At 41.2% G+C, this 8344-nt stretch overlaps 1 non-coding gene across 1 annotated transcript; it reads left to right on the top strand.

Annotated features, from left to right (window-relative positions):
• Positions 1-354: 354 nt before the first annotated feature.
• On the top strand, positions 355-439 carry TRNAR-UCU. Its single transcript has one exon. It is a non-coding gene; the product is annotated as a tRNA-Arg (tRNA).
• Positions 440-8344: the final 7905 nt, after the last annotated feature.

Below are 8344 nucleotides of genomic sequence, written 5' to 3'. Positions count from 1 at the left end.
CTGAATTAATGTAGAGTTTCCATTTTACAAGATTTTATTGTTATGGTATTCAAGATCACTTTTCAAAATGGCCCCATCCTTTCGGATGAAATTTAAAAATCTACCACTGACCTTGAGAAAGGACTGATGTTATTTCCAAGAAGTAACAAAGAATTTGATTTCTTTTGTTATAAGTTTTCCAAGTGCTTTACACAGACAGTATCTTCCAATAAAATTGTATGGTCTAATACAGGCTTTCTTCAGGGTTGGCCACCAGATTGAAAATTCTGGAGAAGGCAGATTGAAGGAAGTGTAAAATAAATTATGACTCTGAAAATGAGGGGGAAATATCATGAATACTGGGATTCGTGGGGTGCCTGGGTGGCTCAGTTGGTTGAGCATCTGACTTCTGCTCAGGTCATGATCTCATGGTTCATGGGTTCGAGCCCCGCGTCGGGCTCTGTGCTGACAGCTAGCTCAGATCCTGGAGCCTGTCTTCAGATTCTGTATCTCCCTTTCTCTCTGACCCTCCCCAGCTCATGCTCGCTTGCGCTCTCTCTCTCTCTCTCTCAAAAATAAATAAAAAAACATTTTAAAATTAAAAAAAATAATAACTAGGATTCTTACTGAAAGGAAGGTGTGAAGATAGCCAGCCCTTGACAACTTGCCACATGTAATTCAAGACATACATGTTCTTGTGCTTGAGGCACCTACCTGGTTGTGGCTATTCTGTGGAATCTCATGGTTACTGGGAGCCTCTGACTCTAACTTTCTGTTTCCTGAGCTCTTTGTCAAGAGTCACTAGAGAAGGAGAAGAGTGGAAATATATGTATTCTCTCTTTGTCATTGTAATGATTTATTTTTATTAGCCTCTTTGTCTCTAATGGCTGGCATTGAACAACTGTAACAGAACCATTCTTGGATTCTGCAAGCATATCTGAAAGGTGGCTTTTCAGTAACCTCAAGTTGAAGTGTTTTTGAGATTTGAAAAATCTGCTTTTGTTCATGGAAGGTCACATGCAATACCATAGAAGCCAACTCCCAAGGTCTGCTCTTGCTTTTGACAACATGCAGAGTCCCTGACCTGGCTAAGCCCCCTTACTATGAAACATGTGCTTTTGGTCACAGAGGGGACCAGGTGAGGTACAGCATGCACAAATGACAACACATTATTATCATTCATTTGTTCATGACTCCCTAAGACATTGTAGTCCATTGGATTCTATGTGATGGAGAAGTCATGAGGATGAAAGCTTGGGTATTCCTCTGGAGACTCAGTCCCAAATGAATTTTAATGATCCACTCCCCGCTACAAACACAGTTGGATATTCCATGGGGCAATAAAGTTTAAAGGTTGGAGAAACTCCAAATCTGAGCACAGAGAAATCTCTGCTTCCTTGTCCCAGTCTATTATGAAAAGAAAAACAATTCATTGCCAGTACCTAGAAGGGCTGCTGAAGGTTCTGTCATTTGTTAAGTAGTGCTGCACCCTTGAAAAGCTTTGTGTATGTGAAAAAATGAAAAAAGAAATCAAGGCAGACCCTCTTTAATGCTCACCGGTGGCTGACTGATAACAATTTCAGGTATAAAAGGCAGGGAGTGAATCTGAGTCTTGGCGTGTGCTTCTTTTCTCTCACTATAACGTCAAGTGCTATATAATAACCTGCAAAATGATGAAGATTGAAGGATGTATTTTAAAAAGCAGCGTCTAGGTTAAAGGCAGCTGGGATCATTGAGGTATAGTGGATCAGAATGGCTTTTGCACCCAAGAGCAGACAGTGGAGAAGTCTCAGCACACCTGCTGGTGTTAGAATGGATTGCTGAAAAAAACCATTTTCATTGGTGGAGAGATGAAGGAAAGATAGGAAAGTGTGATGCTGTGAGCTGTTGGTGCCAGCACACAGAGAGGTTCACAAGACAGAGAGAGGCCAGTATACCTGACTCTGCTTTGGCTTACTCCCTACAAGTTTCTTAAAGTTTACCTTGTGCTTTTCTCAGTGTCTGTCATGCAGCTGAAATTCTTCCCTTTTGGTAGATGGAGAATGTCATATGCAAGACAAAGACCTGGGAATTTTCCTGCTGTCTTTCTAGGTGCTGAACTGACATGGGGGGATTTTAAAACATGTGCTCTTGGAATCAAAATTAGTTTTGGTGCCTGCAGAGGCAAGGAGCCCATGGTAACTACCAACTGGCATTGCTAAGAATAATTATTGTCACATTGGGTCCATTGTGAATAGTCCTCATAGATAATTGTCCTGGTTAGAACATGCACCAGACAGGGAATTTTGATATTTACTAACTCCCTGGTGAAGAAAGACATTCTTTGCTTTATTAAAGGTGGTGGTATAGGTAATTTGCAGGTGGAATGCATTAGTGATATGCATCATAGGACATTCTGACAGTACAGATTTTTTTTTTAGTAAGCTGTTATCTAGAGGAGATTATTTAAATTCCACCAGTGGCTTTACTCTTTATAGAAGTGTTTGGACTTGAAGTCAGAGATTTCTTCTATGAAAATGCTTTGATTCTACAGGAAATCAAGGAGTCTGCTGGGCTTTCTAGAGGATAGTCTATACCACAAAGTCAGTGGGATTATGTCACTATTTCCCAGTGACAACGTCTTGTCCAAAATTTTCTCATGACTAGGATTAGAGAACAAAAATGCTCACCTATGAATTTATTCAGCATACACAAATGTTATCACAGAAAGAAAAGAGGGAAAGAAGGAATGAATTTCATTCACAGGTACTCAAAGTTTAAACCTTAGAGTTGAGATAACATTACATTTAAGCCCTGGACTTGTTTTTCTTTTTCTTCTTCTCTTTTTTAAAGATTTTATTTTTATGTAATATCTATGCCCAATGTGGGGCTTAAACATATCACCTGGAGATCAAGAGTCTCATGCTCTACCAACGGAGCCATGGTGCCCATGTATGTGTTTTTCTTTAGAGAGCAGTTATCGAAAGCTAGACAGGCATGGGAAGTTTTCAGAGTCTAGCCAAAGCCTAATGATAGGAGTCCTTTGGACCAAGATGAATGTTTTGTCGTTGAGATGAGAGGCTCTGTTTTAGCTTTCTGTCCCTAATGAATACCCATGACTCATCCTGGGAGATGGATAGCACCTATTTCCAGAACCATTCTGAGAAGATGGCGATATTTGCGAGATCTCTCCTTCCTTGTCCACTGCTATGAACTACAAAGACCCTCATCATCTTGCATTTTCTTTATCTTGACTTTGATAGGTCATACTTTGGCTGGGGACAGTGTTAACTCTGAGCTGGCCTTGCAAATTGTCTAGACTTCTGTCTTCTGCCATTCAAGTGTAGGCCTCTGGATTTGGTTTTTATTTAGAGGGGAGGATCAGAGGGGTATTGCAGTGAGTCCTTTCTTCTCATCCATGTTCCTTTCCCACTCTGATAATCTGGATGTCAATAAAGCATAGTGCTGAAGAATCTCAGCTGGCTAATTCTAGCCCAGCTTCAGGTCCCAGCTCTCCAGTCCATTCATAGCTGTGAAACCCTGGGTACGCATATGGCCAACTTCTCTGAGCCTCAGGGACTTCACCTATAAACTAGGTCTTATTTTGGTGGGGGGAGAGTTTAGGTAAGATTAAATGAGTTTCTGAATGTAGGACAGTTAACACATTGTGTGGTTGCCACACAGCAAATGCTCAGCTTTACCTCCTTTGGATGCTGACTTTTTGCCTAGGTAACGTCCCTAATGGCTTCATGTTCACACACCACACCTACACTTTTCAGGGGAAGAGAGAACATATTTATCTCATCACTCTGGGTAGTGGTTTAAGACCATAAATGGGCCATTTTTTTTTTCTCATTGACCAAAAACCCCAAACAAAACAACAACAAAAAACCAACAGTCACTGAGAGCAAAAGAATGAAATGGTCTCATTGGTTTATCTGGGTTACATGATCCAATACTAGTGCTTGAGGGGAGGTCAGCCTCAAACAGATCACAGAATGGAAAATGGGCTGTTAGGAATTGTGGAAATAGGGAAAATTGAGGTGGAGGAGACCTAGTGCACATACCTGGTGTGCTTTTGCAAATTTCCCATTATGCTCACCTTGGACAGATAGTTCTGATTGCTGGGCAGGAGAGTTTTCTTCTTATGGGGAATTAACCCCTGAAGACAGAGGCTATATTGCTCTGTAAACCCATAGTCACTGATCTAGATTAAGCCTCACAAAAATTATGTGAACCCAGAAATAATCAGCTCCCAATGCCTTGGTCCATCCAGTGCTTGTTCTCATTGTGAGCCAGTCCCTTCTCAAAAGATACACCCTTCATCTTCTGGAGATGCTGTTTGCTTAAGATGTTTGGAATACTGTTTGTGACACACACGTCACTGTTTGTGACACAGTCTCTTTTTGCCTCATCTTCCCATATTCATCTGAGTTTGATCTCCTGAAAGCCCCCAGGGTTCAGTGTGGAGGCTTAGTAGCTTCCCTCCTTCAAGGGTGGAAAGACCACCAGTCCTCCTTCCTTTCCAGGCTTGTATTCATCCCAGACTTCTTCAAGCAGCAGGCTTCATCTCCTAATGAGATCATATTTAGCTCTACTAAATAGTTTTCCATTTAAGAGCATCCATCTAGTTCACAGTCTTTTATTTCTGTCCCAGTGATGTTCACAAATGTGCTTCAGCAGCAGGGAGTGTAGGCACACGTGCATGAGGGCACTCTCCCCATATTTCTTCCTGGGCCCCCCCACCCTTTGAGTCTTTTCCATCTCTAATTTGGCTCCACAGTCTCTCCCTGAAGTGTTGCTCAAGGCTCTCCCCTCTTCTGTAGTGTGTAGAGTCTGCTATTGGCAACAATGACAACAGCAATAATAACTATGATTATAATAGGGAGGAAGAGGAGGAGCAGGAAAAGGAGAACAAGAAAGGATAATGAGTAGGAGGAGGAGAGGAGGAGAAGAAGAAGAACAAGAACAACATTAAATAGTAGTAGTAGTAGTAGTAGTAGTAGTAGTAGTAGTAGTAGTAGTAACAGGAAAACCAGTTTGGCACAAGCATCAATAATTTATGAAGGAGAGAAGGAAGACAGGGAGGAAGAGAGAAAGGGAGGGAGGGAAGCAGAGAAATAAGAAAGGAAGAAGGAAGGAAGGAAGAAGTTAACACGTATTAATGGTATGCTATGTGATTGTTACTGTGGCTTACACTCTACATTGCTTTTCTCCTGTCATTCTCACCAGCACTATATGAGATCGATCATTTCATTATCCTCATTTCACAGACACAGATGTGAAGGGTGCAGAGGCACAGAGAGCCTTATTTTCTTTACTCTTTTCCCCCAGGCTAGTCTTTTTGCACTCAGTTGCCAGGCACAGTGTTGATGTCAGTCTTCTCCTTGAGCAAGATTCAGAAATTCCCTGGACGCCTGGGTGGCTCAGTCGGTTAAGTGTTTGAATTCAGCTCAGGTCATGATCTCATTATTCATGGGTTTGAGCCCCACATTGGGCTCTGTGTTGGCAGCTCGAATCCTACTTGTGATTCTCTCTTTCTCCCTTTCTTCCCCTCCCCCATTCATGCCTTCTCTCTCTCTCAAAATAAATAAATAAGCGTAAAAAAAAAAAAAAGAAACTCCAAATGAATACAAGGTCAAAGCCAAATACACGCCCTCCCCTTCTGGTCCTGGACCTTCTTTCTTGGAGTCTGAGACTTAGACTGATAGGTAGTTGACCTCCTTCCACTTGTATGCAAGTGGCCATCCACACTGTTCCCAAGTCACTGCTTGAGACTAGCTACTTGTGAACTTCAACTTAGGTAGGGTAATTTTTTCTCAACATAACCATTTTACTCATAAGAATCTTATTTGCCCCAGGCAAACAGACCTAAGTTTAAATGATCTCAACTGCTTGCCTTCTTTAATGCCATTTTTGAAAACCTTCCCCTGCATCCCCTTCATGCTACTCCATACTTCCAGTATAATGACCTAGCCTTAGTTTTAAATGTACTCATATCTCCTGTTTTCTTTGTCTGCAATACCTACTTCACCCATACCTATCCTAATCTCCCCCTGGGAAAATTCTGCTGTATCATTTTATATCTAGTTCAGTTGCCAGCTTTGCAATATGCTCCTTGGTTTTCCAAATAAAATGAGTCCATGGTATCAGTACTGTTTCCATAGACCTCTAAAGAACCACTTGAAACATGTATTTAAACGTCCTGGCTCCAGGGGCGCCTGGATGGCTCAGTCAGTTAAGTGTCCATCTTAAGCTCAGGTTATGATCTCGTGGTCTGTGAGTTTGAGCTATGCATTGGGCTCTGTGCTGACAGCTCAGAGCCTGGAGCCTGCTTTGGATTCTGTGTCTCTCTCTCTATTCCCCTCCCCCACTTGTGCACTGTCTCTGTCTCTTAAAAATATACATTAAAACACATTAAACTTCCTGGCTTCAAATTTCAGTTTTGCCTGGTACTAAATGTGTAACGTTAGATAAGCTACAATACAGTAACCTGTGAAAGTCTCAGTTTCCTTACCTGTAAAATAGACATAAGCTTCAGATCTACCTCTTCTAGCTGTGAGGAAAGTAAAACTGTGAACATAAAGTGCTTAATAATGCCAGTAAAAAATACCTGCTTCTTTGTTGTTACTATAGTTATTTTATATGTATGTATTTTTTTAAAAATGTCTTTAGTTTCCAAGCAAGAGCTCCTTGAGCATGAGGCTTATTCATTTTTATAACCCTGGCACTTTACACAGTGACTAGTTCATAAATAAAACCCAACCCTTTCATGGAATTTAAAAAGACACTTTTCACTGAAAAAGGCACTGGAAGACAATCTGTGTATTGTAAGAATGTTGATAACTCACCACCAATCACTTGGAAGGAAAGTGAAAGATCTTCTCTATTTTCATCCCCTGGAATAGATAACTTACCTAAGAAGTCTATATATGGGGACACCAGGGTGGCTCAGTTGGTTAAGCATCTGACTCTTGATTTTGGTTCAGGTCATGATCTCATGGTTTGTGGGTTCAAGCCCCATGTCAGACTCTGTGCTGACAGATTCTCTCCTTCACTCTGTCTCTATACCTCTCCTGCTTGTGCTCTCTGTCTCTCTCTTGCTCTCAATAAATAAAAAACCTAAAGGAAGTACATATATGAACCGGTAACTACCCCCATGGCTAGTAGAGAACATTGCAGCAACAGTGAACTACCAAGCCAAGGAGGATATCACAGGAAATGTATGTTTGGGGAAAAGGTCTAATCTTCACACATTAAGATCTTCTAAGAAAGCCTGACTGCCCTCCTTCCCCCACAAAACATACTCTGGGGTCATAGAAAGGCTGGATTTGAAGCTGTGAAAATAATCTTCTGTTGCAGACACCAACATTATAAATTTTCATTTTGACTCTTTATCTAAGCAGAGAAATAGATACATGGCAGGGATGTGTCCAAACCTGTGTTTCCAGATAGCTGGCTCATTGTGGACCAGTTGTTACCAAGAGGCTTCCCTGAACAAGCTGGTTCCTATTTTAAGTCCTTGGCTAGTTTCTGACAAGCCACTTTACAGAAGGGCATGATGATATATGGCCTTCCCTAGCTCCACGGTGTGAGTTTTGACATCGCCTACAATTCTGCATATTCAGTTTGCTCTGATCCAGAAATAACTGTTCTCCCCTCACCTTTAGTATTCAAGGTTGTGTCCTGATCCCAATACATCTGTGTTTAGGGCAAAACTGGAGGGTCGTCAATTAATCTTATGCATGACAGTTAATTACTCCCCAAAGCCTCTTTTTCTCCTTCCCAGCTGGACAGAGAAGTGGAGAGTTCCCATTTCTGATACCAGCACCTCCCATTTCCTGATTGGCTTCTTCTGGCAGCTTTCCTCTTCCCCTCTACTGTTGAAGTAGGAGAGGATTTAGGGATTTATATTCAAGGAGAATTTAGAAATGCTTTGTGTTTCAAAGAGTGCTTTGCCTGGGCATTTAATACCTGTGACCCTAAAATCCCCCAGACAGAGCTGTGCTGCTAAAATAAAACGGCCACTTTCTTGTTCTCCATTCTTGATTACAAAGCCTGTCTTTGCCCATAATGGACTTGAATTTAAAATTATTCTTCCCATCTTTTGCTTCATCCCTTTATGCCCAAGACAGTTTTTTCAAGTAGTAGAATTTTGGCTTTTTTCATTGGTCACTGCTTTATTTTCCAATTTTTAAAAGTACATGATAACCATGGATTATATGAGAACTCTATCTCCTACAGCGTCTTGGACCTTAATATTGATGACCATGGTAATGAGATGATGATGATGATGATTGTCATTTTTGCATTTAGGAGAAATAAAATCCATTGGGTTGTGATGATGTTCTTGATGCCTCACTAACTTTGGTAAATTCATATTTGT

The sequence above is a fragment of the Hyaena hyaena genome, unplaced genomic scaffold, assembly GCF_003009895.1.
Source record: "Hyaena hyaena isolate Hyena2069 unplaced genomic scaffold, ASM300989v1 scaffold_155, whole genome shotgun sequence".
Classification (NCBI taxonomy): Eukaryota; Metazoa; Chordata; class Mammalia; order Carnivora; family Hyaenidae; genus Hyaena; species Hyaena hyaena.
The sequence above is the reverse complement of the archived record's forward strand: the minus strand, read 5'-3'. Positions and strand labels throughout refer to the sequence as shown.